The sequence below is a fragment of the Lissotriton vulgaris genome, chromosome 8 (assembly GCF_964263255.1).
Source record: "Lissotriton vulgaris chromosome 8, aLisVul1.2, whole genome shotgun sequence".
In the NCBI taxonomy this organism is placed as follows: domain Eukaryota; kingdom Metazoa; phylum Chordata; class Amphibia; order Caudata; family Salamandridae; genus Lissotriton; species Lissotriton vulgaris.
Genome location: NC_141696.1, coordinates 1,051,179,176 through 1,051,189,187, shown reverse-complemented (window position 1 = coordinate 1,051,189,187; position 10,012 = coordinate 1,051,179,176). Strand labels below are relative to the sequence as shown.

At 44.2% G+C, this 10,012-nt stretch overlaps 1 pseudogene; it reads right to left on the bottom strand.

Annotated features, from left to right (window-relative positions):
* Positions 1-312: 312 nt before the first annotated feature.
* Positions 313-1,302, bottom strand: LOC147698273 (uncharacterized; annotated as a pseudogene).
* Positions 1,303-10,012: the final 8,710 nt, after the last annotated feature.

Below are 10,012 nucleotides of genomic sequence, written 5' to 3'. Positions count from 1 at the left end.
AACGGGGTCCCACAAGGTTTTGGAATTCATCCAACCTCAATCCCCCTTCACCATACATTGGTACATTCCAACCCGAATGGCGGGCCCTGTCCGCAAAATTGCCTGTCCAAAAAATGCTGTTTCAAACTGTTCACATATGAATGACCTATGATCCAGAATTCTCTGTGGCCTGGCCCCCAGGTGGGTACCTGTCATGGGCGAGGAGTAGTTAACCAGTGGGTGACGACAAGTTCCCCTCCTGCGGGACAGGACTTGGAAACTACAGAAAAAAGGAGTAAAACCAAACATTAGCAATGTCCCCTAGAGTAAATGTCACTGCATATAGCGCTTGTAACAGTCTGAAGACCAACAATCTATTCCGTTAACCTCCTGCCCACTCAGGCCCTGAGCCGAGGCTTCAGTGGCTGCCCCGATTCTGAAAGAATGGGTACCAAATTAGGATGGGTCCAGGCCTGTCGCCCCTAGTGCCAATGGCAAGCCCTTCCCAGACTGAAACCACGTGAGGGGGGCTTTCGTCCTGGTGAATCAATAATGGCTCCCCTGCGTCCCATGGCCTGCAGGCCATGTATGTCTCCAGGTTGCCCACCGGACAGCATGAGCTCCCCGGAGCTCTTTGAAAGACAGCTTGGTCCCCCCTCCCAATCTGATCCATTTTTAATCTACGGATTGCTAGGGTTACTGAACCCGCCTGTAGTTGAATATGGGCAAATTGCATCCCACCCTGCCAGTCGTGTTTATTACGTGCCACCAATTCCCCAACCCTGAAGGTGCCATAAAAGGATAGGAAAAAGGCACACCTGAATAGTTTGACCTCAGTGGTGGAACTAAATACTTTCTCCAGTGCTTCCATGATGGATGAGAGCCCTTCAATGCTAATTGGGTGTCTAATGTCTGGATGGGCCCCTTGCAAGCGCTGCCACCCCTTGAGAGACCTTTGAACCAAAAATGCACTTGTAGGATCCCTATGGCCCATCATCTTTGCAAAAAGGCTATCGCAGTCATGTGGCGCATTGTGCATGCCAAAGAGCACCCTCCATCCCTCAATCCCCTTATGAATGAAATACCTGATACTCTTTCATGCCATGTCCCTTCCCAGCCATGCCCCAGAGAAGCACAGTATGCGGAAAATGCCCCCTCATATGCCCGCCTAGTCCTGGGTGCTAGGCTAACTACCGCTAGGTCTGATAGATTGGGGCACCAAGTTGCCACAGATGCTCCAGAAAAGGTGTTGAACAGTGCGCTGCTTCTGGATGATGAGACCTGAAAACCTGCATCTTGAAGAAGACAATGTGTCAGCTGCATAGTTGAAAGTCCCCTTACATTTGGCAGACTGCTGGTTGATGCACTCCACCACCGCCATATTATCTGACGAAAAAAACACAGACTGATTGCGAAACTGGTGTGGCCAGATGGTTATTGCCTCCAAAATGGGGAATTAGTTCCAGAAATTAAATGTTATTTGTTACGCCAGTGTCAACCCAACACGCCGGCCAATGTTGTGCTGCCCTTTGCAAACACAGAATGGCTCCAAACCCCTTACTCCCTGCAGCATCTGTTATGAGGCCAAGCTCGGGTCTGGACCTGGCTGGGCTGGGCCACACCACCCCACCATTGAAGTCACGCAGAAATGCTATCCAATTCCTCAAATCCTGCTTAACCTCCTTGGACAACCAAGTGTGGTGATGCTTTTCCTTCAGCCTTCACAACATCATATTTGGGGCGACCTTTCACCCAAATTCCAATGGCACTGCCGAAACTGCATTTGCACTTCTCAGTTCAATCTCATCTATTTTGTCCGTTTATTCCTTTAATTTTTCTGTTTTCATTGAGATCTTGACTCTGTTCAAATCTGCATGCAAGGTAAGCATTTTTCTGGGTTTCTCATGTTGAAAACAGGCCACCCGAACCTCTTATTTAAAACACGTACAAGCGCTGGGCTCAACGACAGCAGTTTATTTAAAACACCCAATGCATTTCTGGCCTCTTGGGCCCTTCGTCAGGGGAAACTGAAAATAACAAATAACACATACATTAAATCTTGTTCACTTATTTCAAGTTCAACATTTCGAAAGAATTACTCATCACTTTCCCATGTTAAATACCAACGGCATTATATATGTAAACCTCTACACCTCGAAATTACTCTGGCAGCGCTTCCTTCCGTAATTTTTGATGTAACACAACTTAACTCGAGCTGCGCCTAAACCTCTTCAGTTTCCTGCGCACCCACTCTACCTCCCTTCGACTGTTCGTGCCCAGTTAACTCATTGTTTGTATTGCCAATAACACTTCTTTCATGTTCTCAAACCACCCTTCACTGTTCCAACCTCTGCCTAACTTATTTTTCCACACGTACCTGCTGTCTAACATCATCTTCGTCTCTCCATCTTAACGGCTTTCACCTCTTTCATTACACTCCCCAGATTTAAACCCTTTAGGTGACCACCCATTTTTCCCTCGTGATTTCGCGTACTCTATTCTCCTGCGCTTCCCACCAAAACTACACTGCCCATACTGCACCGAGGTGCTAACCTTAATTATGCCTCTAATCTGGATCTTTTAATACTCGTTGGCTAATCCTGCGATCAGCATTTGTTGTATGTGCAACTTCATAAAAAACAAAAGCAAATTTAAAACACGTTATCATTTTCATATTTCAATGTCTTATGCTAATGTTTCAATGGTTGATGCACTCCACCACCGCCATATTATCTGACGAAAAAAACACAGACTGATTGCGAAACTGGTGTGGCCAGATGGTTATTGCCTCCAAAATGGGGAATTAGTTCCAGAAATTAAATGTTATTTGTTACGCCAGTGTCAACCCAACACGCCGGCCAATGTTGTGCTGCCCTTTGCAAACACAGAATGGCTCCAATCCCCTTACTCCCTGCAGCATCTGTTATGAGGCCAAGCTCAGGTCTGGACCTGGCTGGGCTGGGCCACACCACCCCACCATTGAAGTCACGCAGAAATGCTATCCAATTCCGCAAATCCTGCTTAACCTCCTTGGACAACCAAGTGTGGTGATGCTTTTCCTTCAGCCTTGACACTGCCTGTGCGATGGAACGTGAACAGGGGTGGGCCATAGGGATGATTCTTAAAGCAAAGTTCAGCATACCCACTGCCTTCTGTAGATGGTGCAAAGTCATTTTTTCCTTGCGCAAACAGTTTTCTAATGCCAGCGTGAAAACTTCCCATTGCTCAATGGCAAGCGTGACACACCCTCAATGGAGTCCAATTCAATGCCCAGAAACTCAATTCATGTTGCCGGTCCCACTGTTTTTCCCTGTGCCAGGGGGGACCCCAAGGTCCCTCATGAGTGCACAAAATGCCTCCAAAATCCTGCCACACTCCTGTGACTGTGGTGCTCCTAACAACAAGAAGTCATTCCTTGGTACCCTGTAACCTGCCTGAAAACCCACTCCAAAAAGGAGCTGAATTTCTCAAAATATGAGCAAGAGACAGAGCACCCCATTGGCACCACTTGTCCATGTAGAACTTCCCTTCTAGCTTGAACCCCAAGAGGTGGAAATCCTGTGGATGGACTGGCAGTAGGCAGAAAGCAGACTTTATGTCGGATTTTGCTAGTAGTGTGCCTGGGCCCAGGAACTGCAGCATTGCAAATGCCTGATCCAATGATGCATATCCCACGGAGCACAGGGCTTCATCAATGGCATCATTCAGTGACTGACCCCTGGGTGCTGATATGTTATGGATCAAGCAAAACTCCCCTGGGTCATTTTTGGGTAACACCCCTGTTGTGTGTCGATTTAGATTCCATATGAATTTCCTGATTCATGCCCTTATAGAGGTAGAATTCACATTGCCCTTATTTAGACATAGAAATCCAGTCTTATTTAGGCATTGCTCATGCTAACCAAATACAGGCATGGCTACTTACATCCGTTCATCTACGTCACAAAGAGTTCTTGGAAAACCAGACTCTTAAGCTTTTAAGACTTTTCCTTGCTTGGATATGGATTTCCCCAAGAACTTATTTATTATGCATGAACATCTATTCCTTAGGGGCTCATTCATGACGTTCTTATCCCCGACTTTTACGTAAATACTGGCATTCCTAAACACCGTCAATGTATAAATATGCCTTCACTTGCCATGGCAAATCACGATTCTGTGAGGTTCGGCTACCTACTTGCACGAATCAGCTCGCCACAGCAAGTCCCGAAGGAAGTCAAGTCCCCAACTGACACACTGACCAGATGCTGTCATCCTTCTCGCAGAGAACCCAGCTCCAGTGCTTCTGACTCCCCTTGCGAGATGTTAGAGATCGAGTCCCGGGAAAGAGATACTAACCTCTCTCATTCTGAGGTATGGAGCTGATTCGAACCTAGAGAAACTTTTGGCAACTTTTGGCATAACTAAACCAGACTAAGACAGCACCTACTTCTTCCCTCGTACTTCACTTAGGTTAGGTACATCGGGGTAGGATTATTTTAGAAGCACCAGTTGAGTATTGTGTCCTTTTTTATTTATGTACGTATTTTAAGGAATATATGTCTTAGCTACAAGACATGCTATTACAGAATTATTTTATCTCACTGCTAACGCTGTAAATTTTATACTTCGCATTCTGTATTACGATTGTAGCAGTTCATATCTCTTGCATGAGAAATAAGACTATTCAATAAACTCTTTTTATTGAAACGCCTGTCTCTCTATTTCTGTTCAAATCTGTAGAAACGAAGCATGCACGATTGACTGCGTGAAACGATTATCTATTGTTCCACGACTCTGAAGATACTTTTCCGATTCTAGGGGAAACAAAGTTTTCATGTTTATGCGGTTGTCAGAAACTAATCCCTTCTTGTTCACTCGAGAAAGTTTCTAGTGACCTCTGAGCTAGCTGGCACACACAAGTAATTAAGTTTAATGTACTCGATAGAGACATACTGACCTCAGTCCTATGTCAAAACTATAGTGTGTATTATTCTAATGCGCAGTGCCTATTAGGGATATAGGAACTACACTGCACGCCCAGTGGTGAGCACACAAAATCCTTCCCAGGGCTTTATTCAAAGGGAGCTGCCAGCCTTCCCAAATACAAATCCTTCAGCACCTTGTCTCTTGCCACAGACATGTTATCCCTTACTGCTGGTTGCGGCAGTAAGAAACCCCAGAATAACCAGGTGCGGTAATTCTGAACCTATCCCTGAAACCTTCTAGCAGAATATGGGCCTTGTTTGGGCAGCAGTACTTGTTCAACCAGGGTATCAAAGCCATTGTGTCTATGGGTGAGTGAGATTTTGCCAAGTAAGTAAACCTCATTCATGTTTCTTACCTCCCTTGTCCCTTGATGTTTTTAAACATTTTGATTCTCGATGGGAGGATGAGACACAGAGGGAGCAGATATGTATAAACTTACATGAGCCATTGAGCCTAGTCCATGTCTTTCTGTTGAAATCCCAACATGCTCCATTCTTGCTGCTGATGCCAAACCCCCCTGCTTTGGGGTGCCCCTGCCTGAAATGACTGCCCTTTTGGCGCTTCCTTGCTTTGGTAGTACATGTGTTTTAACACAAAATCATATCCACATGGTCCCATGTGAGTGCTGAGTCAGAGGCCTTCACCCATCTAAATGCCTTCTCATATTCTTTGCAACACATCCCCCCATACTCATCATGCTGTCCTATTTTGGAAGCGCACCAGTTTTGCGCTTACCCCTGGGAATTTCGCTACCATTACTGCATGAAAATTGGAAAATGCTTTAACCCAGTTAATTAACGCCTCCTCAATCTTTGTCCTAGTAGGCTAATTGGACCAGTACTTTAGGTGGGGCCATTCCCCCAGTTTTTTGGCCTCCTCCTTCTTATCCTTGCCTACCAACAAAGAAAACATGTTCACCTATTCCCCTTTCCATATTTATTCTTTTACGTCCTGTGCCATATGCCTTGCCAGACGCTCTTTGTTTGAGCGCTCCTACCCCAAACCTAAACTTGGCAACAATTGTAGTGTACCTGCAGATGTGCTTGCTTGCATGTTTCCGTCTTCAGGTTTAGAAGCTGTGGCCTGCTTTGGGGGTTCTTGCTCCCCTGTACTGCTCCCTGTGCCTTTCTGGCCCTCCACTGGTGGCGGCACCACCTGTTTAGCTTTCTCAACCTGCGCTACTAAGCTCCTGGCTCTCTCTACAGCACCCCCCTCAGCTAACAGGAGCCCACTGTCCGCAGATTGAATCACTGTGCCTGCCTTAGCTAGCCATGGAAGCACCGCTGCTAAATTCGCCACTAAGTCAGGCTGGTCTGGGACCAAATTAGGGGTACTACTGGTGGGTAATACTGGCAGAGCCGGGACCTCGCTTAGCATAGGAACCGCTTGGGCGTTCGCCTGACCTGGGCCTCCCATGCCCACTGGTGGAATTATTCCCTTGGCGATGCCCCCCCCCGCTGGGATCGCAGGTACAGGAACTCCAGGCACTGGGAGGGGTGGGACTACTGGAGCTAGGACTGATGGTCCTGGGAGGGCTGGTACTACAGGCTCTGGGAGTGCTGGGAGGAGTGAGACTACAGGGTCTGCGACCACCGGTACCAGTAAAGCTGGGGTTGGTAACACTCCAGGGGCCGGACCCCCCGCAACCCTTTATTCCTAGATCTACAGGGTATCGGAGGGAATGCCACTCTGGGTGAAACCCCTTAACGCCTGGGCCTGTCCCCCTCCTCCTGTCCATCCCTCTCCTGCGCTGCTCTGCCACAGTGTGACCAAGGTCACTCATAGTTTGCATCATTGCAGCCATCCATTGCTCCATCCTAGCTGGGACCTGCCCCCTCTTCACCTTCGGTGCCATTGTTCAAAACTCGTTTCTACACCCGAATCCTGCCTTCAATCAGGCCTGAAACGTACAACCCTAAAGCTTCTGCTCCAAGCTGCTTCTGTTGACCGGCTGAGGATTCAGGGAAGAAACAAGAAAAAGAGAGAAAAGGAACAATGCTCCAGGCTTCCTCCTCGAAATCTGCTAACAGCCTGAAACTCCAAACTGCTCCGACAGTATCCTCCACTGCTGAATACATTAAACCTACCAAAGAGAAAGAAACAAAAACTGAGGCTTCCAGTGTCCTCTGCGTGTGCAGCGAGGTAATCCGATCGGGGGCAGAGTGGCGAAAAAGAGACTCTTCTGCCGCCCTGCTGCGCTTTTTAAGAGCGCTTTCCCTCATAACAGGTTTATACAGGTCCCACTAGATCAGGGACCTGATTCCATCGCTTTGCCCCAGAAGCACATTGAACTGCTTCTGAAGCACGCCTGTGGAGCCAATGAATGAGCTTTCCTGCTGTGGAGTGTGCACCGGGGACCGGCACAACCACCATATGGCGGTGTGACCAAGTTCCCGGTTGCGCCTTTTTTAATTGAACAATTACAGTATAACCCATTTGGCCACAAAGTAAAACTCAGAGTTAGACCATGGGATTAAATATGGATTTATTACGAACTCAAAGCCAAGCTGATATAAATCAGTCTCAGAAACATGGTATACAATACAGAATCCCTAATAGATATCCAAAATGTCTGAAACCTTTTTTTTTGCAATAATATAAAGCACATGAGGAATTTCATAACTGCAATACAGAGAATGAGAAACAAAGTCTGGCGAGTAGATTGAAAGTTTTGATTTTCCTCCTTTCTAAAAAAATCCTAATAAGCCTTATTCTGAACTAGGGATCAGTAAGCCCTGTTTAAGTAATGGAAGCAGAAATAAATGTCAGCATAGCGGAAGGATTGTAGAAGTTCTTTAAATGGAAAGAATATTGTATAGTATGAAGCCACACAACAGACATGTCACAAAGAGGTCTGTACTTCTCAGAGACTAAAGGGAATCTGAATAAAGATAAGGCATGATCCTCATTTATACTTACAACATTTATACTTTTAACAGAACATCCAAGAATCCAATGTTACTTGTCTCATTATTTTCCATCTTCGAATACTAAAACCTGGCAACTACATTTGAGACTTGTTTCCTTTGGTCCACACAACAGAACGTCCTTGGATTCCTGCCCTCTCCTTATTCTGCGGGGACAGTAGACCTCTCTTACCTCATGAAGGAGTCCCATACTTGCTAAAAGCACTCCTCCCAAACTTCACAATCTCTTTCACACAATGTGCCTTTCTCTTGTCATAAGATCACTTGACTGCTTCTGCAAAGGAGAGAAAAATATTGCATCCAGAGCAAACGTTCACACTGAAGGTTAAACATGAAGAAATTCAAGTGCTTGAATTCTTTGAATAACTTAAAGTGGCAAATATATAAGTACACATTCACATTTGTGACTACAGATACATATACACTTACAATATAGATGTAGAGTACTAATCAAATGGATACATGTCCAGTTATAAAGTAAATGTAGAGTATTATTCAAATGAGTACGCAAATATATAAGAATTAACAATATTATTCAAACCACACAAATGCAGATATATATGAGAACTGCAATTCAAAGTTTTTGTAATGAAAATGATAATATGCACCCTGGTATAAATGTCAAGATTATACAGAAAATGCACTGTTTGTGTCTGTTCAGGTGCATAACATTCCATTAATAATCTTAAGTCACACGAATACATCAAGCCAAACTTAAACATAATACGACTTAGTGAAACATGGAAGGGCGGAGCCAAAATTACGCTGCTTCACCTAGATATGAGCAATTATTTGTAAGGAGGCAATCCAATCTTGAAGTTAATATAGCAGACTCTACTCAGAGATTTTACTTAATCTATCCAGCAGCAAAATTGGTCTGTGGTTAGATGGTTTCACAAGGCTCCAATTTTAGGCAGTGGAATACAGGGCATATTTAGTAGTAACAGCAGCATTAAAGACTTGAATTCTCATAGAGCCCATTTTTGGAGCTGAGTCCTACACATCTATCACATTATTGTATTGCTGTTTTGCCTAGTCTGCTTGTTGGTCAGTAATTTCTGTATCTCAATTACTAAAATACCATGAGGCAGTCATCCACTTTATTTATCTTTGGTTGTCCTGCAAATACTGTTGACATCCCCTTCTTTAGGAAGAATAATGTGGATTGAAATAAACTACAACATCATGAGCTCCTATGAATACTTTCGGATTGATGCCACCAAAAATAACCCAGCAAAATGAGTTTTGTACATCTGTTGGTGTTCTTGTCATGAAAACAATTTTGAAAGTGTATGCACTGAGCAATACTGAAATGATTTCACTAGTTAACAGTGATTTCTTGAGCATGACCAAACACTGCTTCTTGTTTGACATTCCAAATTGTGATAACATGTGCACATATTATAAAATGACTCATTAGGATTCATATTTTTATTTATCATAAATAACTTAAGATGTTGTAAAATAAGGAAATATCTTTCAACCACCTTTCATTTGCTTCAATCATATGTAGCCAGCATTTTTTGCAGGTTAGGAAAAATTGCATAATGAAATAGATTTGGTTAGACCAAAACACAATACTTAGAAAATCTCTGCTCAACCCCTTGCTGCTATGGCACAAACACAGGCAATCCCCAGAGAAGTGCATATTAAGTGCAAGTACTACCAACAATTTCTAAGTATAGAGAACAACACAATAACATTTAAAAACACATTTAGAAGAAAAGAATAAGTTTTAATGAGCAAAAAGACCTGAACATCAATAACAATGGGAAGGAGATTTATGAATTATTTTAATTTTTAAGACAAAAGAACACGAATTAAGGAAATTGCCTTTGAAAACATTAGTTTGTGGTTGCCAGATACCTTTGTGTGATTTGCAGCTGAACACGATGGAGTGAAATTTAGACACACAAAGCAGGCCATCATAGTCAAAGCATTTAAAAGGTAGTCAAAATATTCCAAACAAGGAAAGGTCCAAACAATGGTTGGAGGGGGTCCCTTGAAGTGGTCTACAGCGTCACTGACCTCCCTCTGAAGCCACTGGTTAGTTGGCAGCATTTTCAAGTGGGATAAAGCCAGGTTTTGTGACCAAGTATAATCCATTGTTTGTTGGATAGATTTACCACCATGCCTTG